The 25,442-nt window shown below is 42.8% G+C and overlaps 1 protein-coding gene across 1 annotated transcript in view; it reads left to right on the top strand.

The window, feature by feature from the left end:
* The first annotated feature begins 170 nt into the window (after positions 1-170).
* Positions 171-25,442, top strand: part of PRKACA (protein kinase cAMP-activated catalytic subunit alpha) — a 62,229-nt gene continuing 36,957 nt past the window's right edge. The window contains exon 1 of the mRNA XM_053293682.1: positions 171-475. The gene's annotated coding sequence lies outside the window, so the exon portion shown is untranslated. The remainder of the gene's footprint in view (positions 476-25,442) is intronic.

Genomic DNA, 25,442 nt, shown 5'->3' with positions numbered 1-25,442 from the left:
TGCTTTCTCCTTCCTTACAGTGTCAAAGTTCCTGTATTCCTCTGTTTATTGGAGTCTGGTCTCCTAGAGTGCTGACAATAAGTAATGCAGATTGACCCTTCTGGGGAGCCGTAGGCCAAGTGCAGAGGAGGCCACATTCCAGACTGGCAAGATGGAGGCTGGAGGTGAGGGGGAGTAATAGGCTGGGTTGTCTTGGAAGGGTAAGGGATGGACACAGGCCTGAAGCCTCTGACACTCGCCCTTTGAGAACAGGAGAGGCATACCGTGGCTTTTTCTAGTGATAGGAAGCCCTGATCTAACACTGGGAAGGGGAGGGATATCTGACTGGATCAGTGGAACTAAGAAATGTAGATTATCTCCATTCTAATGTGAGGTGGCTCCAGACTGGGCCCAAGCAAGGAACTTGGGAAGGTGAAGAATGGATTTTAAGTACTAGCTACCATCTGACTTCTACAGACAGAAAATTTAAGAAAAGGTAGGCCTTTAATTATAAAAATGCTGTTCCGTCTAGCTTAGCATATCCCATCAGGGTACTTTCCTCTGAGTTTGCACTGTGGCAGATCAAGAAAGATAGTGATTCAGCTTTGGGTTCCTTTATAGGTGTGGGGTTTTATTGGTGGTAGGACAGTATGTACAAGGCCCTGAAAAACAATAGCAGCTGAGATAGTGACTCATAGAATGAAACATAGCAAAAGGATGACAGAGGGGGAGCTTGCATTTTGAATTCCTATGATGGGATATCAAGAAATACATTATTTCAATACACGTTGTACAGAAGAATTGCTGTTGAAATCTAAAAAATTTTATCTTGAGTTGTCACAAAGTGGAAGTGCTGTATGCTGGAATTAGAATGAAGGAGGGATGTCCTTTCTAGGAACTGGGGTTGAGAACTGAAATAATCCAGTTTTCCTAATTTTCTTTTTTAAAGATGACATGTGATGGTTCTCATCTAACAAAAGCAGAGGAAGGCTTTACTCTGGTGCTACAAAGAAGTGGGTCGTAGAATTTGAGCTGTTGGGAAGTAGTGTGTGATGTCAAATTAAGCTTTGTTAGGAGGATGACCTTGGACATGGGCATCTTCAGGACTTTTTCTGGGGGAAGGAGGTGCAAAATCCTATACTCACCTGGGAGTAAGCCCAATTCAGTTCAATGGGTTTGGCTCAATCGGAGGTGGGGGTGTGCCCCCTTCCTCTCCCCCCCCCCATGCCCATGACCTTGGAATCATTACTGCATTGGAGTAGACATTTTGAGAAAGTCTACTGTATGGAGCCATAGCAGTCAAGATACAACAGGTGAAAATGAAAAGCGACAGTCTCAACAGGAGTTGGTTTACCTTGTTTTAGTAAGTTTTGCTTTTTGTGATCCCTTTTAGTCTTCATTTCTGCAGTTACATTGCTAATTATTTTTCAGCCCAATTCTCTGTAGATTCCAGGATACACATATAAAATGAAACAAAGCAGATCAAAACTACTATGAAGGCAGAAAATATATGGAAAGTGTGTGTCTCTCAAAACCATATGTACTGGTTTTTGTTTTTTCTTGTAATGGACCTTAACTCAGCACTTTTTGGTACACTAATGCAATGTCAATGATAATACCTTGGCATTTATGGCTAGGAGAGAAGCTAAAAGGTCACTTAGGCAAGTTTGTTCAGTGCCAAGGGCCATGCTGAAAACATCTGTCTAACTGGGGTCTCCAGCTATCTTCTGAATTTTGCTTACACAGTCATGACTGATGTGATTTCCCAAAAAAACTGACATGCTAATGTTGTAATACTGCTGCATCACTATAATAGGCAACACAACTGTATGTGTACTTATTTGGTTGTAGTTCTCCATGTTCAGTGGGGCTCATTTCAAGTAAATGTCACTGCCAGTGTAATACTACAATAGAATAAATATATGCTTGTGAGAAATATTACAAAGTATTTTAAAACTGTAAACTTGTCAAAAAGCTGTTTGAATTTGAGGAAAGAGCAAAACAAGTAGTCTGGGTGATTTTACTTGGGTGTTTAACTTGCAAAAAGCTAAAGAGCTACAATGAGCTTTATGATCCTCCTGTGCAACCTTTTCATGTGATCCATTGGCTTATTTCTATAGGCAGACTCTGGGATCCATTTGAAATGAATGGGTACATAGCTGTATAGCTCAACTAAGTGACTATTTAGCTTCCTATAGCCAGTGTATTCATACCATGTAGGCTTTCTGTGGCCTGCAGCCCTCTATCATTCAGTGCCTTCTCTTTTAAAAGAAACTAGGAAGTGACAGGTTGAGAAGCATTATTTAATCCCAGTTGAGCTCTTCCCAGGTCTTGATCTAGCACCTGATAGGTTCTACAGATGAAAAGGTAAGATCTCCTTTCCTCTGTGCTTGGTTGTGAAGGAGAGTTTGTGGAGGGATGTGTGGCTGTTGAGCCAGTCTGAACACCATGCTGTGTGATCCAGCCACAAGAGGGGGATGTTTCACATGCTTTGCAAGCATGTTATGCTGCTGGAGATTGGTTTACCAGTTTCAGAATGTCTGACTCAACCATCTTTTGTAACAGCTAAGTGAGAGAAACCATGAGGCTGTGTAGGCCTTTTCTGTCACTTGTAATTAAGTTGAACAAAGAGCACGAGTGGGACACTTTGCCAGGTTTTACTGAGTGTACGAAAAGTGAAATTAGTGACAATATCTGGTTGGTACCCCCCACTCTGGTAAATAGATGTGTATTGTGGCTACTCTCGGAGTCACTTTTTAAACTTACAAACATGTTGGGAAAGTCTCACTTTACAAACCTCTTAGCACATGGATGGGCCTTGTAGAGCAAACCTGTGCTTTTACAGGTATAAGGTGCTGAGCATAGGGGGGGAAGATTTTGGAAAGTGAAGTACTTGTTAACAATGCATTGTAAGTTACCAGATTGATTTTAAGTTTGGGAAATGGGTTGATGCTAACTTGGAAGTAAGTCCCCTTTATTCTTTATTTTATTCATTTATCATATTTATATACCACCTGATATACAGTATATAATCTTCATTGAAACTTTTGAGTAAACATGTAGGATAGCTGTTTAACTTGTAGGTAAGCTTTATAAAGCCCTTTAAGGATGAGGGGTTGGTCTTCATTCCAACTGATTCTGCTTCATATGCAGTAAGTGCCTTCATCTGCTCCTTTGCAGTCTTGCTCACAGAGCGATTGGTATGACATGACCACTTTGATGGAACAAAGAATGGATTGCAGACTATCACTTAGCAAGAATAATGGGGCTGAAATTGAGAGAATTATTTACATACATCTGTTTAAATTTCCTTGTGGATTCTTTAAGATCTAAATTGTGCTTATTGTATGACATTACAGTATATTGTTGAGCCTTCCTTTAGATTTCCATGTGTTGTGCTCATGGATGAAGGGAAAAAAGAATAGTAATAGGGAGTTTGGCTGGTCTGCATAAGAAAAGAAAAAGAAAGAAAAGGTACTTTTGAATGTAATCTATATCTTACACACCTGCTGGGTCAGATATTGAATCTAGTTTGCCTAGTCTGATTGTGGTGAATGTGTGTGGGGAGATGTGAAAGTATCATTCTGGGGTTTGGATTGTGGGGAATACTGATTGTTGTGAACTAAAAAAAAGAACTAGCTCATACCATAGTATCTTCTTCCTTTGATCTGTTATGTAGATAGATATGGTTCAACTTCCAGTTACTGGAGCTGCTGGGGATAGCTACATCTTCTGTGCCCTCTTTAGATGGGAGGTCCCTCTTTTAAGAACTATAATGTGCTCTTCTGGTTGCCCTTTTCCACTGTTGCTCAGAAAATCTTTGTTGCATTGTCTGAGCAAGTAGTGAAAACTTCCAGATTCTGACAAGCTTAACAATGTTTGGACATTTAGCACAGACAAGGCTGCAGCTTGTCTTTAATGCGTTGCAATCCTGCTTTAACTATGCAGACCTTACTATCATATTACACTTACAGGTATGCAATTCCGTAAGCTAATCGCAAAGTGTCTTAATTTACAGTCATACTGGACTCCAAACGTATATGGGAACAGTCTTAGCATATGCTGTAGTAGTTGGCTCACAGGGAAAGACATGTGCCATTGTAGGTGAAGGGTATCTGTTTCAGCATCTTGGTTTGGCTGGAATGCACTACGCCCCTCTCTACCACACCACCCAGTCCCTCTTCAGATGGATAACTGCAGCACTTGATTCAGCTTTGTAACTTCAAATAAGTGTTTCTAATATAAGTTTTGAAATACTTAGCAAATATTTCTAAAACCCAAACTCCTGGGGTCTTAGGAGTTAGGTTCTGAATTAGCTGTCTGAAAGTGTGTGATGCCTCAGTTCTGAAGTATTGCTCAAATTATTGGTCATATAGCTGACTGGAGTCAGTGTGATGATGTGACTGAGAGTGTCAGACCAGGACTGGGTGGACAAGGTTCAAATTCCATGAGGCTCACTTAATAACCTTGGGCCAGTTGCTATTTCTCAGCCTAATCTACCTCACAAGGTTGTGAATATAAAGTACAGTACGGAAGAACCTTGTATGCTACTCCCAAGTTCCTTGAAGCAACATAAAAAATGATAAAAATGCAATGTAGTAGTCTCATCCAAAGCATGTTATGTACTGAAATAGCAATCCTTAGGAAAAAGGCTAGGTTAACTGTGTTTGTTACAATTTTCCAGATGATATAGGTGCCATTTTGTTTGGTAGTGGTTTGGAATTTTGATTAGGAAGGTACCCATTTCTACACTTTATTGAAATGTTTAAATGTGTTGCCTGTCTTAAAGCTAAGAAACAGGAACTAGTACTCCTTTCTTTAGCACTTGCCCAAATTAAATCAAAGTTCCTACGTGGTAATTTAACACGTTCTGATAATATGCATGACAGGAGCTCTATTAGAAGTTTAACTGGAGGGTCATAACACCTTCGTAGGGTAAAATCTGTAGCTAAGGCAGACTTGTTTCATTCTGAAGCTTTCTCCTGGAATGGGTAACGAGCTAAAGGGATGTAGCTGATTTTCATGTTATACTGAAACATTTTTGCCATTTCAAATATCAATCATGCTTGTGATGTTTTGGGGGCTATCTGCTAATGGAGAGCTCAGCCTGCTATTTTTTTTTTGCAAATAATGACAAATGTACAGAATGCCAAAGAGAAGCTACCGTGTGGTATCAGATTTGCATTTTTCAGTCTATCCAAGGAGTGGTAAATCTCTAGAGGCAAAATTTCAGTTGTCCAACACTTTCTAGCTATTCCCATCAGTTTATGCTATCTAATTACCATTATCCTTAGGTAAACGTAGGAAAGAGATTGACTAGTAATGATTGACCAATGAGCCCCTGGTGGCGCAGTGGTAAAACTGCCGCCCTGTAACCAGAAGGTTACAAGTTCGATCCTGACCAGGGGCTCAAGGTTGACTCAGCCTTCCATCCTTCCGAGGTCGGTAAAATGAGTACTCAGAATGTTGGGGGCAATATGCTAAATCATTGTAAACCGCTTAGAGAGCTTCGGCTATAGAGCGGTATATAAATGTAAGTGCTATTGCTATTGCTATTGCTAGTAGTCAGTACTACAGCCTGGCCTGTTTCACTTGGGAAGCATACCCTTAAGGCTACATGTGTACCTTCTGCATAGTTGCTGCGAAGTCTTAAAATACTTCCATTCTTAGGGAAGTATTCCATATGGCTCAGAACGCAACAAATCATATTCCACCAGATGAATTTTTCATCTAGTTAGGATAACCAGTGAGCCAGCTTAACCAGTATACATTGTCAGTAAAGAAAGGAGATGGATGAAATTGGGTTCATAGCAAAGTAGTGAGGGAATGAGAACTAGATCAGAAGTATCTCTGCTGGTACAGTGTACCATTCAAACGTGTGTTCAGTGTTTCCAACCCCCCACCTGAAAGTAGGGAAAGACACCTAGATCTAATATCAAAGTTTTGAGATCCAAATCCAAAGAGAGACAGTATTTTGAAAGCCCGCTAAGTACAATTAGCAGATGATAAAAGTTTACATTCTAGTATCTATCACATTGTAAGAAAATAGATACTATTATCAAATTGGTACAGTGAGAATATATACAATGATGAGATATTACTCAAATTAAAACATTTTAAAAAGTTTAAAGTGATACAAAGCTGAACGATGTAATTTGGTTTCACCTACAGCCCACTTGGAGTAGAGACAGCCACCTAATGGGGCAGCAGGGAAATGGCTTGACTACCAAGTCAGAGGTTGCCGGTTTGAATCCCCGCTGGTATGTTTCCCAGACTATGGGAAACACCTATATCGGGCAGCAGTGATATAGGAAGATGCTGAAAGGCATCGTCTCATACAGCATGGGAGGAGGCAATGGTAAACCCCTCCTGTATTCTACTAAAGACAACCATAGGACTCTGTGTTTGCCAGGAGTTGACACCGACTCGACGGCACACTTTACCTTACTGCTTGGAATACCATGCCGCAGGGCAGGTAAGTCTTGCATTCAAAGTATTTGTAGTAGTTCTGTGGAGCTCAGTATCCTGGAGTATGTGTGATCAGCTCTTAGCAACTAAAGACTTGTGCATATGTGATTTTGACAGTTGGAAAACTAATTCTTTCTCGCACATCTGCCTTTGGCAGGAATTTTATATTTTCTTTAGGCTATATTATGTGTGTGTGTCTCTTTACCAAAATATTTGTAATTAAGGTAATGTCAATTGTCTGTCTCTTTAATCCTTGGAAATTGTAGGATTTACTGCCTTCTGCAATAATTTTTCCAGTTTGTGGCTAAGGCAGGAGAGGATTTGGGCTGTTTTTCCCCTTGACAAAAGTGTATATGGTGAAGACCATGTTTAGTTAGGATGTGGGAACATCCAACAAGAGCATTATGGGTTTTTCTTGGTTTTCTGCGTGTTGACTTGCACAGGCCACCAGCTCTCAGCCCACATTGACCAGTCATTCAGTATAACAACAGTCCTGCTAGATCAGGCCCAAGACCCATCTAGTCCAGCATCCTATGTTACACAATGGCCCACCAGATACCTCTGGGAAGCCCAGAGGGCATGCCCTCTCTCCTGCTGTTGCTCCCCTGCCACTGGTATTCAGAAGCATCTTGCCACTGAGGCTGGAGGTGGTCTATAGGCCTCAGGCTAGTAGCCGTTGATAGACCTCTCCTCCATGAAGTTATCCAAGCCCTTCTTGAAGCCATCCAGCTGGTGGCAGAGGATTCCACAGGAGTCTTTCCAGTTAAAGTTTTTCTCTCAGGTTGGGCTCTTAAATGTCCCCTGCTGACAAAAGGAAAGTCTAGCTAGGCCAGATGTATAGAAAACAGAGGGAATTGCTGAGCAGGCAGTGCATTTTCATGGACTCTTCCATCTGCCCTATCTGTGTTTACCTCACTGTCTTACACAACCATTGCTTTCTGCTTCTCTGGCTGCTTACATTTATTCCAGCATGCTCATTAGAAAATATTTTAAGCTTTTGTGCTGAACCCTCCAGAGACTTGTCTCCTGAGATGGCACCCCCCCCCCCAAAAAAAAAAATTCGCCTGATCTATTGAAACCTCACCTGCACAACATTTAACCCTTTGCATGTCTTCAGGGTGAGAGAACCTGTTCCTTCTAATCTAATGCCAAGAATTAAAGTTCTGGCAGCTTGTGTAGTGCTAGTCTTAGTATTGGCAATTAGCTTCCTCTCCATTTCCTCCTGCCTGGGAAGGGAATCAGTTGCTCCACTGCTTCTGCCATATATCACCTTGTTTGCATTGACCCAACTTGGTTTACTTGATGTGCGGCAATATGGAGCCGAGCGTCAAAACTCTACATTTTTCCTATGTTTTGCTTCCAGAAATGGCTATGGTGATACTTTGCTGGCAGCAGATCTTATTGTCTCCTGCCCAATGGATTAGTAGTACAAGTGATAATTGGGGAGTTCTGCCTTCTTGTTAGGGCTGGAAAAATGCCCAGTGACTAATCACTTGGCTGTTCTGAAACTGCATACTAATATCAGGGAATTGAAAGTATTTTCCAGCCCTGTGAACAGTTAGTCTTATTGGGTCAGTTCTGGTCCACCTAATTCAATGAGCAGCATCTTGCAGCTACCAGATCTGACTGCTATCAGAGGAAGTGAATATATTCTTGTGTTGTGATCTGAGCAGAGGTCCTATGGTTAGCTTGGGACTGGGGAGGTTTGGATACTGCTGAATGCATTTTTGAAATGCTGAGAAGCATTCTTAGTTGAGAGTTCTCAGAGCTTCAGTTCTAAAACTGGTGCATCTCCTTTCATGCCCCTCGGTCTGTCTTTCTCTCTCCTCTGTGCTGAAATGGCTGAGGAATGTGCTGTTTCCTTGTGGATCACTGCACTGGCTGCTAGCACAGAGCCTGTTCCTTTAAGGACTTTGTGCAAACTTGGCACCACGCCCAGCCTCTTCTCTCCTTCCCACTTCAAGGCTGTTCCTTTGGGGTTTTTCCTGAAACAATACCACAAGCTACCCCAACCCTGCCACTGTGCTTGCTTTTCTTGTCCAGGAGTGCAGCTTGCCTCCTAGACCATCGCATATCTTTTGCCCAGCAGCCCTCCTCCTTCCCTTCAAGCAGAGCTGGTTTTGGATTCAGAGGCAACAGTGGAAGAACTGGCGGTGCTGCCTGCATCTGGATCTACACTGGCAGTCTAGGGAGTAAAGCTGTTGTCTGGAGGTGGTGATATGGATACCGAACTCAGCAATCATCAAAGTACATGGGAAGACAATTCTGATGTCAGCTTTCAGTTTTGGATCCAGCTTTTTCTGTGGATGCACTTGTTTGGCCGGCTGATCAGTTACATCACACGTACCGTCAGGGGGCTGAAGCGCTAACTCCTTCCTGTCCCTTATACCTTGTCTGGTGTTGAGAGAGCCACTGTGACATCTGATTCCTGCTCAGAACCCTTCTTTGGCAAGCAGTCTTCTGAGGAAGACACATCTGCCTTGCACTTGCCACCGTCTCTCCTCCAGTCCTCCTCCTGTGTTGGCTTCTTCTAAGAATGACTTCCTGAGATTAAGGACAAGGCAGAATATGACTTCAGAAGTGTAAGACTGGTTGTTCTTCTCATGGCCATTGGTATAGTCTGGATTACGCAGTGATGCATAAATATTCTCACTTCATTTACAGAGTATGAACTCTTGGGGGCTGCTTAGAAACAAGATTCCACAGTTAACGTTTATGGTGGGTGACGTTGTTGTATATTTTGGAAAACTCCCTTTCTGAATGCTGCACATCTCCAGCTGATTGAGTGCCCAAGTGGATATGGGCTTGAACAGGCATCTACTTTGCACTCATCTTCTGGACTGCACCCTGCTTTACTCCATTTACAACACCAGTGAGTTGCCACAGGATGCTGTATTTTTCATAAAGTTTTCAGAACAGCTCCCTTCCCTGCATTGCTACTCTTTCCTCTTGAAGAATCCTCCTGTACTGGAAAATAGGAAGGCTTCCCTACCTGACAAGAGATTCTTATTTGCCCTACCCTCAACCCTGAGGGGGGAGAGAGATTTGGAGAATCTCTGTGCTATTTTGAGCCTTATTGCATTGCCCTTGCTACTGTTGATCCAGCAAGCCTCCCTCCCTCTACCTTAATCAGATCTGCCTGCTGTTCACCCTCTGACCAGCTGTGTAAGTGCCTGGGCTTCTCTGTATTTGTCTCTGAACCAAGTGAGAGAATATGGAACGGGCTGTCTTGGAGCCTTCCTGGGCATAGTGGGGGCTGGGGAGTTCTGGTATGTGCATGGATGGCTGCCCTGGAGGGCTGCATGCCGCTTGCTGAACTGACATGACCACTTTGGTCCAAGGAGGTGGGTTTACTGGAAATTCTCTCCCGGTTAGAAGTCAAGAGCTGTTGGCGCAAGCCAAATGCCTGTCTCAGTCAGCTGGAGGGGAGTGTAAAGAGCACTGCTGAAGCTGGGACTGGGTCTGCTCTCCACTTGCTATCTCTTTCCCTCTCTTCATGTAACGGGACAGGAACAGTGCTGTGCCTGCCTCTGCCTGCTGGCAAGCAGCAATGACTGAAGAGCGTGTGTTCCTAGATCCTGAGTGAGCTGCTTGACATTTGCTGCGGTAGAAGGAAGAATTGGGGGTAAATTAAAGGGAGGAATGAGCCATGGAGCTGAGGTGAACTGCCACAACTCCAGGGAGAACAAAGGGTGCAAGATGTCTGCACTTCAGAAACTGGAGAGCCTGGCAGGGCGGATCTTATCCTGGGGACCACGAAGTTATACCGGGACACCAGACGGCGGGGAGGCAGCCCGTGATTTGGAGCATACTGCTGCCTGGAATGCTCAGAGTGAGTGGATAAGTGAGCAAGGTTTCCAGGGTGCAGGAACTGAGCTGCAGCACCTTCCCGTTCCGGTGGGGCTCTCTGAAGCTCTGCTCTCCAAGTTAAGGAGCAAAGAGATGCTGCTGCTGCTATTCTATTCGTCGTGCATGCATGTATTTGTGGTTTAAGTGTGGAACAAGACCCTGAAGCGGGCCTCTGGACTTTTCCCAAAAAGTCCACAGGTGGGGATGCCACAGGTCTGACCGACCTCTTCAACACATACCTGTGACTGCTGACTACCCCATTCCCAAAGTTAAGCTGTCTGATTTTGGAGTGCAGGCTGCAGCTTTAGTGATACCACTGCTTCTTGGCTTAGGGATTTGATTTTTGGCTGCAAATTAGGAAGATCAACCCCAATATTTTTCAGTCCAGTAGTTTCTCATTCCTGCTATGCTAGCTGGGCAAAAAGCCAGCTTTAATGTGGAGGTTCTAGTGAGCGTAACTGTCCGTGTTCAGCCCATCATGTTGTCTCTCCCAGTGTGTTTCATTTTAGATTGTGTTAGCCTCTTTGGACAAGAAACCATCTTCTTATTCCTGTTGCTATGTAAACCACTCTTTGAACTTTTTTGTTGACAAATAGCATATGCATATTCTTCATGACAGCAACTAAGCCCACTGAATGAACTCTTCCTCAAAGTAGGCTACCGGCCTATTAAAATCAGTAGTACAGGCTCGTACGTTGCCTTCACGAGCCTTAACTTTGTGTCTATAGCATAGAGGATAAAAATGAAGCACAGAGAGATAAGGATCATTGGCCTGTCTCCCTGTTGTTTGGGGAGACAGGCCCAAACAATGTGTTACATGGAAACACTGGCAGTGGTTACCCAGTAGCCATGTAGAACAGGAAAGGCTTCTGTGGGCAACAGCCATGTGAGTGAGAAGCATCAGCTAGTCGTTCTCTTGTTCCTGCCACCCACCAGCCCAGACTGTGGCTTTGATTGATTGTCCTTGATGTGCATTGCAACCCTATGCATATCTACTCAACATACGTCCCACTGTGTCTGATGCGACTTACTCTTACCCAGGTAAGAGGTCCTAGGATTGCACTGTAAAGTTGTTTAACTTGCTGTGAGGTAATATTCTGTTTCTGTGGGTGACTGTGTGATGAGTCGTGGAATGATCCATCTCCAGCAGTTCAGTGGTAATAGAAAGCAGGCCTTTTGCTGTCTGGCCTGTACCCGGCTACCCCCTTGAAGGCAAGAGGGAGTGAATGCAGCCTGTTTTTGGCTCCTTAGTATGTTTAAACAAAGCTGTCACAATGTTTTGGCTCTGCTGCATGGTCTAAAATAGAAGCTTGTAGAACATCTGATGCCAGGTTCTTCTCTGGCCTCTTTAATCTTTTGGCATTGGCACCTCTTCAGTGTTACGTCTGAGTCGGTTGCACTCGAAGGGGAAGATTCAAAGACAGCAACAGTACCCTGTGTAAAGAGAGTAGGGTCTAGTAGTCATGGGAACGAGAAACAAGATCTCCTGCATCCTCTTCTGAGCTCTTGTCAGTAGGTCTAGTGAGAAGAGCAAAGGAGGCAGTTTCTGTGTGTGTTGCTCAATTTGGTTTCTACAGTTTCTCATTTGTTTATAATACTTGTATCCCACATTTCAGTAGAAAATACTCTGAGTGGCATTCAAATAACAACAACAACAACAAAAACCTGTAAGAAAAATAAAGACAGGAATAAAGTAGCAGCGGCAGAATAAAACACTGAGGCATTGACAAGGGGCAGCTTAAAAACAATTCAGTATTTTTAAAAGCCTTGGGAAAACAAAAAGGTAATTGCCTGGCACAGGAGTGACACTAGAGTAGGAGTCACGTAACCTTGTTCCCTGAGGACATTGTTCCACAGCTGCAATGGCCAGGCCCTTGCCATGGTGGCTACCTGCCGAACTTCGGAAGGTGGATTTTATTGTTATAAAATGGAGAACTTGGTGCCTAGGAAGCTGCATGTGGAAAAAGATGGTTCTTCACATACTCAGGTCCAAAGCTGTAGTTATAAAACAGTGGCATTTCACAATAGAATTGGTGTGGAGGATAATATTTCAGGGTAATACATTGTAGGTGGTGGGTAGCTAGATTCCTGCACTGGCACTAACCAACTGGGCAACTCAGCAATATAACCTTTTCTGAATCTGTCAGTTCATGATGCCTGCATCTTGCATCTATTAAACTCTCAAAGGAAGCATGCTAGTTAAATCAGATTGGAATTGGGCAGCTCCGGTAAGCACTGTGGGAAGTCAAATTGTGTTGGGTTCTGGAAATGTCCTTTCAAGCAAGCAGTCGTGTGTGTGTGTCCATCTGTCCATCCTTCCCTCCTCCAGAGCCATTGGCTGGATTTGGCTGCATACCTAGCTCTATCCAATCACAAGTTTGTGGCTGCCTCGATTGGATTTATATTGGCTTAGCAACCCTAAGGGGGCTATTCAACAATAAACAAGACAGCTACTTGTTGGGTACCTGGTGCCCACCCACTGAGGAAGGAGAATATCATGTATGCATCTGTCAGTGGATATTTATTTGTCCCCTCAGGGCCAGGCTGGCATAGGAAGTTTATCTAAACAATAACTTGGGGTTATTGGCATTCTTGATTCAAACCTAACTGGCTTCTTATAGCTGAGCACTCCTGCAACCTATTGTTAAAAGTGCCAGTTGCTTTTCCAGATCTCCTAAATCCCACCAAAGCTTCCTCTAATCAGCTATGCAGAGCAAATGCCAGAGGCATGATAGTACAGGGACTAGATTGCCAAAGGTAGGGATCACACATTTCTGGGTGGAGTCTTTAACCCTTTCCTCAAAGCAACCTTCAGATGTGTATTTAAAACCTCTACAGAAGTTGCATGTAGCAGCTAGGATAATGGTATTTCTGAGAAATTCTGCTGTGACTTGTGATGAGTTTACACATTAAGCAATGTGAATTGTTACAAGGTGTAAAATGCAGACACTTAAACATTCATTTCTCAGGTCGTGATACTGCTGAGCAACAGGTTGACTTAAGTGCACTGATTTCTCCTCTTGTGCTTCAGTGAATTCCAGGAGGTCTCATGGAAGATCAACTAACCTTTGCCTCTCCTAAAACCTGTTGTATATTGGTGCTTTGATGCTCTCTTCCTATCTGTATTCGTTTAGGTCTCCTGTTTTTGGCCAGCTTAGAAGCCTCCTAGAAACAGAATAGACTGCAAAGAATCGTAGAATCTTACAGTTCTAGAGCTAGAAGGTTTCTTGGGTGTCTTCTAGTCATGCTTCCTACTCCGAGCAGGAAACTGCTCTAGCATCTGTTACAGATCCCTATCCAGCCTCTGTTTTGAAAATCTCTTAACATACCATTGCACAAGACAGACTATTCCACTGTCGGGGAATTCCTTCTGATGTCTAACTTAAATCTGCTTCCTTGTAATATCATGCCATTGGTTCTACTCCTGCCCTCAGGAGCAACAGAGAACAAGTCTGCTCCTTCTTCTGTTTGACCTCTCCTCAGATATTTGCAGATGACTGTCATCTCTCTGCTGAATAGCCTTCTCTTCTCCAGGCTAAACATGCCCAGCTCCTTCAACTGTTCCTCTTTGGACTTGGTTTTCCTCCAGACCTCTCACCATCTTATTTGCCCTCCTCTGAATCCATTCCAGTTTATGTCCTCTTTAAAATGCAGTAACTAGGACTAGACACAAAATCCCAAGTGAGATAGTGGAGATATTACTACAGTACTTGTGATCTGGACACGATACCTCTGTTAATACAGCCTAAGATTGTGTTGGCTTTCTCAGAAGCAGCATCACACTGCTGGTTTATGTTCCACCAAGGCACCTATGTCCTTTTCATATGTACTGCTGGCTGGCCAGGTCTGCCCAATCCTGGATCTATGCATTTGATTTTTTTTTAATCCAAATGCATAGCTTTACATTTGTTTCTGTTGAACATCATCTTGTTGGTTTTGGCCCAGTATTTGAGCGTGTGCAGATAGTTTTGAATCTTGATTCTATATTCTAAAGTGTTAGCTATCTTCCCTCACCCTCTGCTTCATGTCATCTGCAGATTTAATAAGCATCCCCTCCTCCATCCAAATCATTTATGAAAACATCGAACACCACAGGGCCCAGGACAGAGCTCTGTGGTACTCCATTTAATATCTTCCTCCAGTTTGTCATGGTATCAAGTGGAGTATAGGGCATGCAGCTCCCAATGTGATTTTTTTGTACTTCAAGTTATAGTAGTCAGTGAAGACCCAAACAGGTGACCCTTCACACTAGCATTCAAAGCATTGAATCCACCAAGTGTCTGGAGCTGATCAGCCAATACATGCTCAAGCACCTTGCTCAGGAAGGGAATATTGGCCACAGGCCTATAGTTGTTTACATTCTCTGTGTCCAGACTGGGTTTCTTTAGAAGTGGTCGAATAATAGCTTCCTTCAGTGGAGCTGGGACCACTCCCATTCTCAATGAAGCATTTAGAATCTGCTGGACCCAGCTAAAAATTTCCTCCCTACTAGATTTAATAAGCCATGAAGGCCAAACTTGACTAAACTCCTTGCCCACATCCTCAGAGACCAATAACTGAAATTCCTCCAGAAAAACTAGACCAGATTATACTCTGAGCACCTCTCCCAAGGACCCTACATCAGCTGTAGACTCCCTCATGGCAAATGTGAGCGACTTTACCCACAAAGTGTTGTGCACATGTGTCACAGTGTTCTAGGGCTTGAATACGTCTTGCCCAGCACCTGATTTCAGAAGGCCTCACACCACCCCTCTGGATGACATTGAGAGGATGCAATGGTGAACAAAAAAAAAGTTTCTTCTGTTCCATCACTGCCACACAATAGGCTCAATAATGAGCTCTAACCTGTTCACTCACTTTCATTAACATGTTTGTTTAATTTTAATGTGGTCATTAATGTGCTGAAAAGCAGCCTCTCTCCCTACACACTGTCACAGTTGGTTCTGGCCTACAGGGGCATATGAATTGTGCACCCCTGTTATAGAAGGTACCTACCAGTCTGTCCAGTATGTGAATTTTCTTGGCAGCTTCTGCATAGTTTCCAAGCTACAAATTGGAGGCAAATACATTCATGTTCTTTTATTCTGGACCAAGGCTGTCTTAGAATGGCAAGAACCCCCATGGCATTGAATAATAAATGATCAACTCTTATCACAAGGACAGCGCACACACTCTGACAGTTGAAAGGTGATGGCTGGAAATCGGGACCTGCACGTTCTGTCTAAAATGTTAAGGGCCTTTGCAAAGAGTACTTGTGTGTTTGCATCATGGGCGCACTATAAAGGTTCAGTTGCCAACATTTGTTGTAGTAGATCGAGATAGCAGTATTCTAGGCACCAGCTGAATAGTGATGGCCAGACTTGCACATACTGTGTGCTTATTAATAAATTATTAATAAATCTACTTATTAATAAAATGCTATATATTTGGATTTTTCTGAAGTGCAGCCTGGCTCCATTGGGAGGAGAGCTGGTCTTGTGGTAGCAAGCATGACTTGTCCCCTTAGCTAAGCAGGGTCTGCTCTGGTTGCATATGGAAGGGAGACTAGAAGTGTGAACACTGTAAGACATTCCCCTTAGGGGACGGGGCCACTCTAGGAAAAGTATCTGCATGTTTGCATGCAGGAGGTTCCAGGTTCCCTCCCTAGCATCTCCAGGATAGGGCTGAGAGAGACTCCTGCCTGTAACCTTGGAGAAGCCGCTGCCAGTCTGTGTAGACAGTTCTGAGCTAGGTGGACCAATGGTCTGACTCAGTATAATGCAGCTTCCTATGTTCCATTGCTCTTTGAGCTAGCTGTGTTATAGGAGTTTGGCAGCAGTGTGCACTCCCTCACCCACACCTCAACATACAGCCTTGCATTTTCTAAAAGCAAGTCAAACGGTAGCAAAGTTGCCCACCTGCAGCAAACCGCATTCTCTTCCTATGTAGACTAGATGATATGAGGGGTTGCATCTTATGCTATTGGCAATGTGTGTGACTCTTGTGTTGCAAGGAACATGCAACTAGCATTTGCACAATGAGTGATAATCTGGTAAATCTTCGGAGCAAGAAGGCTTTAGAGTTGCGATTCTTAGCTTTTTGTAGGGCGGCTGCCTGCTTTCCCCATCATCCCATACTACACTGAGTTCACAACACTGAATGGTAGATGACAACCTTTTTTGCCTTCATACTTTAAGTAGGAGTGGTCACTGTGCTTCTGCAATAGCAGATGAGTGGGGATTATAATCAATAGCTAAAGAGGATGGGCATGTTTGATTTTTCTGCTTGCCTACTAATTTTGGTCCTTGGCCTGGATCAGTTTTGGATTCCTATTGAGCACAGTGGAGTTAGGGACATGACTGTTACATCTATTCCCAGGGAGATTGATCGGGGTCATTATGTCCTGGGCCTCTGGCAAAGCTGCTTTGCCCTTCAGCTTCCACACCATTGCTGCTGCAGCATCATGATTAAAGGGCTTAAGAACCAGGATGCAACTGCTGAACATACGAACTGGGAACGGAGGGTGGGAAGGACGGACTTATGGAACATGTTTGGATGGTATTGAAGCAGCTGAGATGACGGTTTCAGGTTTCAAGAGAGAAGTGTGCTCAGCCTTTCTCTCTGGCTGGCAGATGTGTTAAACCTTTCCGACTGCACTTGTGGATTCATAATTGCTAGATCTACTACTTTTCTACTACTACTACCACCCGTAGTATTTACAGTGGGTATAGGAAAGAATCACCCCCTTTGATAGACCTTAAATTCTGGTTCCCTTACATCCTGAAATGAAAACACAAAGAAAATTCCCTTCACCAGCTGTACTTATCCAATGCAACCTATAACATCCAACTGAAAAACATCACAATTACAGTCCAGAAAAAGTGTCAGAAACAAAAAACAAGAATTACTGAGATTGAAAAAGGATCACCCCCCCAATGTCAATATTTTGTTGAACCACCTTTTGCTTTAATAACAGCCTTGAGTCTATTGGGATACTTCTCTATCAACCTTGCACATCTAGACGGAGCAATATTTGCCCACTCCTCCATACAGAACTGTTCCAACACCAACACCTACCATCCAATGTGACCGAACTTGAACAGTTCTGTATGGAGGAGTGGGCAAATATTGCTCCATCTAGATGTGCAAGGTTGATAGAGAAGTATCCCAACAGACTCAAGGCTGTTATTAAAGCAAAAGGTGGTTCAACAAAATATTGACATTGGGGGGGGTGATCCTTTTTCAATCTCAGTAATTCTTGTTTTTTGTTTCTGACACTTTTTCTGGACTGTAATTGTGATGTTTTTCAGTTGGATGTTATAGGTTGCATTGGATAAGTACAGCTGGTGAAGGGAATTTTCTTTGTGTTTTCATTTCAGGATGTAAGGGAACCAGAATTTAAGGTCTATCAAAGGGGGTGATTCTTTCCTATACCCACTGTATATACCGCTTTTCAACAGAAGTTTCCACAGTGGATTCCATTTAAAAATAAATAAGATGGTCCCCTGTCCCCAAAGGGCTTACAGTTGAAAAAGAAACATAAGGTAGACACTAGCAACAGCCACTGGAGGGATATTGTGCTAGGGTTGGAGTGGGCCAGTTGCTTTCCCCCTGCTAAATATAAGAGAATTGCCACTTTAAAAGGTGCCTCTCTGCTCAATTAGCAGGGACTTGTATCTTAGTCTGGTCTGAAGATATTGAGATATTCAGTATAACTTTCTCTGACTCCTTCCTACTTGGATATTTCTGGCTTTTTGTTCTTGAGATGCCTTGTGGCATCCTGCTGAGGGTTCTAAAACGGATTCTGCTGTATACACAACAAAGTGACTTGTGTCCTCCTCAACATACTTCGGTTCTCTCTTACTGTCCATGATGGACCTTCTGAATGTAGCCAGAGAGGGGCAGTTCTGTTGTTCTCCATTGTTGCTCTTAATGCAACTGCCTCCAATGTGTCCCTTAGTTGAGTACTGCAGTTCGAAATACTGGGTCTTTTTGCCTGTCCCATCATTTCATAACCCCCCTGAACAATCCTTAAAAATCAGCAAGCCCAGTAGAGAAGACAGGGAAAAAGCAGCAGGTAGAGAGGTCAACACTGTCTACCTCTTCCTTTTTTTCTGCCACTTAATTTCCTGTGAGAAACGTCAGGAGTGAGTGAGAACGAACAAAAATATACAAGAGTGGCATCAACAGACTTCATCGGAGGTGTAATTCTATAGCCATGGAGCTATATGGAAAAGGCCTGGCTCTTTTCAGTCAGAAGTCTAACCTCTCTTGAATATGGCATTTGGAGCAAGACTCTCTTCCTGAAGATCTTTATAAAGATTTTGCAGTATTGTATACTTTTAGTGGGAAATCCAAGATGCACTTATGTCACTGTGTGTTATGTGCACACCTGCAATCGCCTAGAGTCTAATTTGCCTATGGTGCCAATTCTTGTGGTATAAACGCTCTCTCTTGATTGCTTTATGATTCTCCTGTGAATTTCTGGCAACAGTGAAGTCTGCATAGCATGTTAAGAGATGGGTTATGTTACTCTTTTGATCGAGTTCATTACGTCAGGACATCTTTGTGAATGGATTCTTTGGCTCCTCCTCTTGGTGTTCTTTGTTCATGTCATGGTTCCTGCTTGATGTGTGTCTATGCTGGTAGATCACTCTTTCTAGCTTATTTTGGCGCCTCCCTCTCATCTAGTGCCTCTGTCAGTATTGAGGTGGGAGGTGGCTCGCTACTCTGTTCGGTCTCCAATTTTGTCTGAGCCGCCTGCATTTTGTAGGAGATCTACCTAACAAACTTTTATCCTGAAAGTAGGACATCATAATCTCTTCCTGATGTAAAAAGTCCAGCATTGAAGGAATTGGCAATATTGTTTGCCCCTGTAAATTTATTTAACTTTTGTTAAAGTAAATGACACATCCTGCATTTCCACCAGTATAGGCCTACAAGGCAACTTGCAGCAAGTAATTAAAAATAACCAGTTGCAATAAAATCAAAACGGAAAGCAAGAGCAGCAGCCAATAAGCCATCAGTGAATCATACATTAGATGAATAGGAATATAAATAATTTTGGCTGAATAAAACAGTTTTCAGATGGCACCAAAATGTCTGCCGGTGTGGTTATTGCAAGTTCCCCTGCAAAAAAAAAAAGGTCCTGATTCTAGTAGCTTCCTGTTCTACCTCTGATAATGGAGGCACCATCAGTTTGATCCTCAGCAGAGGATCTTAACACATGGGCATGTTCATATGGGAGCAGGTAGTAATTTAGCTTCAAGGTCTGGCCATTTAGGGCTTTAAAAATCAATGATAGTCCTTTGAATTGCTCCCAGAAACAGGCTAGTAGCCAGACTGATGCTTAAGGACTGACAAAATTGAATAGGCTCTACACAGGTCCTACTTAATAATTTGGCTGCCATGTTCCGTAGCCATTGGAAGTTTCTGGACACTCTTTTTAAGAGCCTCATGTCACCAGGCTATGGTTCTGCAAGACAAAAGGGATCATGTGTTTGACCAACAGTAGTAATGGTTGGCGTGGGCTGCCTAGTATTTACCAACTGAGACATGGCATCCAAATCAGAATGGTTACAATATTTGTTTAATCTGCAAAGTTCTTTAGAAAGAGGCCACAGCAGGGCATTGAGGATTCCGGTAAACCATCTTGATGATGTAGATAGAGAAAATCCCTAACTATGTATAATGATTGTGCTAGAGAATTTATTTTTATTTTTTTTGCTTGATTTATATACTGCCCTTTCAAAAATGGCTCAGGGTGATTAGGATGTTGTGCAGAGAGCATTACTGTGATGGAGTAAACTTTAAAATGTGCTCAAGCCCATTTTTGATCACATACAGTACTGTACACTGTAGCTTTCCCCTGCTTCTCTTCTAACCATTGCTCCTAGCTCTCTAGTAACAGTGGAAGTGAATTGGGTCCTAACCAGTAAGAAAGGGTATGTAGGAGCACTTATGTAAATATCCACTTTATCTCTGTGTTCCAGATAGACCAGGATTTTGACAGGCATGTCAGTTGGGGAGTAATTGGGAGCAATCAGCCTCTGGAGTGGACACACTAACTTTCCTCACAGCCTCCTGGTTAGCATGGCTGCCATGATAACCAGCTATCCATAAGCATGCCACATGATATCTGGACACTGAAGTCTGAAGGTCTAAAATCCTGGGGAGGAGGCTCCTAGGACTGGAGGTTTCTGAATCAGAGAACATCTCCATCAGCTCAAACAAGGGATCTTGGGCAGCAGGAGTGGTACACCAGCAGAAACCCTGATCTTCCCCCTTGTGCTTGAGTACAAGTATCAAATCTGGGACTTACTTAGACTGGAAACATGGCAAGAGAGATGGAACTCTGATAGATGACAGCAACTCTGCCTCCCCAAACAGTCTGAGCTGATGATGCACCTATAATGCAGCAGAACAATGACAGATTAACTGGAGGAAAACACATGGGGAAGGATTGAATTCTTTTACAGTATGTCTTTATTGGTGATAGTGCCCCCCGCCGGAAGTATGACGGAAAAGGAAGGGGGTTTCTAATGAAATCCATAACTCCAATCTCTTGACTCCTCCCAATTTTAGCAAAAGCATACCCTTCTGCACCTTCTAAAAATAGTGGTTAAAGACACTGTCCCAAAAGGTAAGGGGGCTGGGACTTCTATAAGTTGAGCATTGCCTCCCTCCTTTAAAAGGCTAATTGAGTGCTTTTGTGCTGGAGTGGTCCAGCAGATCTAATCTTAGAGGCCATTTTTTATTTTATTTTTTGGAAATTGGAGGAAGAATATCCCTTAAACCCTTCAGTTATAAAAGGGCAGAAGTATTTTAGCTGGGAAAAGGGGAAATAATGTCATTCATCACCCTTGCGTATTATAAGCAACATCCAGTCGTAAGTGTTTGTAACACTTGCACAATCACAAACACTTGTAACAATTGCATGCGCTACTCATGACACCAGTGCTTATACTATACAGGGAAAGAATCATTTTTCTGTGTAAACCATCCTGAGCCATTTTTGGAAGGATAGTAGAGAAATAGAATAAATGAATGAATAAATGAATATTGCAGTCTGCTGTCAAAATGCAGTGTCTCTAATGGAAGTACAGTTTAAATGAAAGGTATCTGATCTGCATGTGACAAATGTGTAGCAACTGCACACTTCTGCATTAAAGCCTATTGTTTGCAAAAGCCCAAATAAGAGAGAGAAGAAGTTGGGTACATGCCATTGATCATGGCCTGTGTTGCAGCAGTGCTTGTATTCTGCAGTGAATGTGCTGTTTAGGTCCTACCCTGCACAGAGAGTGGGGTTTGTGTACAGAACATGCCAATTAGTGGCCATTCTGGAAGTGGGCCAAGGGCTGGTGACTTGAATTCCAGGATTGAATAGTGGCATTGTCCTTGCTGATATGGCTGCTCAAGAGTCATTTACTGAAAAGGCGAGCAATTAAATTGGCAAGGAGAGAATGACATGCAGATGAGGGGGAAAGGGAAATCTCCTTATGATATAATGGAGTAATTGGTTCTGTGAGGAGAGATGCAAAGCAGCAAGACCTGCTGCAGCAAAAGCAAAGAGTGGTGAACGGACTTCACTCCTGTGTTGGGTCTGGATAAGACAACGGCCTAGGGCCCTTTATGATGCCTGGAGCTAGAATATATAAAGCCCTGGAGAAATAGTTGCAGCTCTTCATTCTCTTGCACTCTTAATTCTGTGGCATCCAGCTGAATATTGATATTGGAAGATTTTTCAAATGCATCAAAAATTTCTGAGGAAACTGAGAATCTTATGGTGGTGTTCAACATTATCCTGTTCAACATTAAACCCTGGCTAGAAAAGCACTGGCTGCTTTGCCCAAGCTTGAAATGGGTACACCTAACCATAGAAAAGTTGTTCTGTGTGTTCAGCTTTATGTCCTGGCAAGCAGTACTTCAAACAAGATTTGATTAAAGGGAAGAGGAGGAAAATGCAGAATTACCTGAATAGGAAAATGTTGGCAATAATGTGCATCTCCAGAGAAATTGGGGAAGAGTCAGGGTAGCTTTGAGGGCTAAATAAAATAGTCTTGCTTGATGTTGTCCTAACACTTCAGTGTGTATGTACTAAGAGAAATAGTATGGTGTTCATACAGCTTGAAAGAGCTTTAAGTACACGAAAAATGGACAGCATCATAGAAGCTAGATGGAGGCATTTTTGCAACTTAAATATCATTATGGAGAGAGGTCATTCAAGAAAGATAGGTAGGACAAACTATTTTATTAGCTTTGGGCCAATTGGTTATATCCTCATCATGCAGAGGTCACCATGTGAAGGATTTTCCTTGCTAACACCAACATAGAGTGGCCATCATGTGATTCTTCTTTCTGATGTGGAGTGTTTCCGCACCAGCTGCTACGAGGAATGGGAACTGTACTGACACAACACTCCATACCGAGTGGAAGGGTAATGATGACGACTATATGTTTAGTGTCGACATATAGAATCTGTGTTGCAAGGAAGCTCTCTTTACCATCATGCAGTGTAGACTGGTCCAATGATCTACATTCATATGGATGCTCAAGATAACAGGTTGTAGTATTGATAGAAGAAATGAAAGAATAATATTAATGTGTTCATACTTGATGCCAGAACCTAAGGGGTATACTCGTGGGTCAAATGGGCCGTAACCTAGAATTTGGCTTAAAAAAGAGGTGGGGGACACTGGAGACCACTAGTTCAGAAGGAGGAAGTGGAGAAAGTATTAAACTAGACATTAAAAAAACAATAACATGATTTTTAATTGATGCATAAACAGCTCCTACTGGTTCCAATTAACCTTCTGCTTCAGAAAATTAAGGAAACTATAAGAGAGTGTTATCTGTAGATCAAAATCTGGCAAACTGGAAGGAAATGTTTGAGACTGTGAAAAAAGTTGGCCATGGAAGAAAAAGCTACCATGAACTGTTCCTGATACCAACATGAGAGGAGCTAGGGCAGCAGAATAGCAATTACAGGTGGCCCTTGTTGTTCACGGGGGTTCTGTTCCCGCCTATTTTCACGGATAATGAAACGAATAAAGAGACCTTAATACCATGGAGGTTGGGGGCTTAGGTTCTTAAGCACACTGAAATGTGCTGAAAATCACAAGAAAAAGCAGGGGGAAGCAGAAATAAGAACTACCTTGCTCTCCAGCAATGCCCTCAAAACTTACAAATCCTCCTTTTTTTTTCTTCTTTCTTTCTTTCTTTCTTTTTTTTTTTTGGCAGTAAAAAGCCACAAAATGGCTCAGCACTACAAAATGGTGGCAGGAAACAACTCCAGATGTCACTTCTGGCCACTGAAGAATGGTGGATGGGTGAAAATAACCCTTTATTTTTGCCCTATGATTCAATAATCTGGATGCCTATGACCCAGCCACGGATACGTGAAACTGCTGGTGCCAGGATCGTGGGTAGCGAGTGTCACTTGTAATGTTAACAGTTGGAAAACTTCAAAAAGTTAGAAAATCAAATTCTGATAACTCCAAAAGAATTAGTAGAAGAGAATCCATGATAGATGCCTGCTAAATGAGCAAAGAGGCACCTTTTTAAAATGGTGATTCTCTATTTAACAGGGAGAGAGCAACTGGCCCTATCCACCCCCAGCACAGTACCCCTCTAGTTACTGATGCTGGAATCTATATCTTATCTTATTTTTCTTTTTAGATTGTGAGCCCTTTGGGGACAGGGAGCCATCTTATTTATTTATTTCTCTATGTAAACAGGCTTTGGAAACTTTTGTTGAAAAACGGTATATAATAATTTGTAGCTGTAGCAGCAGCAGCAATCAAAGCTTGATATTTTTTCTCAAGCGGTCAAGGCAAGTAATAGGGCTTCAAAATAAATTGCAGACTAGCTTAATAGCCGAACCACCAAATGATAGTGCGTTACTTCTGTAAAACTCTGTGGATCACAACACTGGCAGACCTCTTGAGAAAGGAAGTTCTGTAACTGAAGTTGCAGCTGCCTGGAACACCTGGGTGCTGAACTGTCACAATTCATTCTTGGTATATAGAAAACGCTATGCAGTAGAAATTCCTAGTTGACCATTGGGACCATACAATGTAAAAAAAAGTGACATGTAGGGCTCAAACGGCATTAAGCCTAAATAGGTAACAACTGCAGTCTAAATTGTGCCTGGAATGCTGAAAGAAATTGGTGCTGGCCTTTGGAGTGCTATTTTAATGGGCTTCTAGGGTGGTCTGCTTCCATCAGGAAATGTGCCACTGTTGCACAACTGCAGGCTTTGAGCTGTTTTCACAGCTGAACTTCAGCCTTTGTGGTGCTGATGCTGATATTGGAAGACAAGAATGATGTTTGTCATGTCTGAATTTGGGAAGTAGAGTAGTGACATTAAATGGGGTCCTCCTGGTAGCTCAAGCAGCCTGAAGTTCTAGGTGCTGCCTTAATGCCAATCCTTGGCTGTCTAAATAATCACAGGAAGCATGAACGGCATCAGATGGCATCTGTTTTCCGCTATGCTGAGAGCCTGCCGACCATCACTCCTTCCATTCTGTCTGCCTTCCACTTCATTAGCTCATGATGCCTTCAAAACATTGCCCCTTCAGGCAATGTCTCCCTCTTGCATGGTATCAGATATAAATAGTGGATGCTTTTCTAGCTGGGATTGTCTTAATTCTATTCCAGACTTGCCAGATGATGCTCAAAAATGTAGAAGCTAAAAACATGGCTTTTAATCCGTTCCTGCTTGTTAGACCCACTGACTGAGCAGGGGCAGGGCTTATTTTCTGGCCTTAGTTAAAATAGTGGGCCCCTGGTGGGGAGGGAAACACCCACAATTTCACTGCAATAATCAATGCACAGGAAATTGACCTCTGCTGCCCCACCCCCATCAAATCTTTGTTGTTTTGGGCCCGATGGGGCATTTAAATAGTTGTGTACCTCTGTAATAGAAGGTAAGAAACAGAGGCAGATCTTAAGCTGGTGCTGAGAGAAGCTCGTCCCAAGAGAATGAAAATCTTGAGGAGGCTTTATGGACTAGGTTTTCCATATAGTTTTCGACTGGGGAGAAAATTCTCAGCAACAGCTTGAGGCTTTCCTCTCACCTTTCATTTTTTTTGGTGCTGCCTTTCTCTTTTGCTTCTGAGGAAAAGAAGTGAGATGTGATAGGAAACCTGTGTGTTCAAGCAGTGCCT

Source organism: Hemicordylus capensis, chromosome 2 (assembly GCF_027244095.1).
Source record: "Hemicordylus capensis ecotype Gifberg chromosome 2, rHemCap1.1.pri, whole genome shotgun sequence".
Lineage (NCBI taxonomy): Eukaryota > Metazoa > Chordata > Lepidosauria > Squamata > Cordylidae > Hemicordylus > Hemicordylus capensis.
This window is presented reverse-complemented; position numbering and strand designations above follow the sequence as displayed.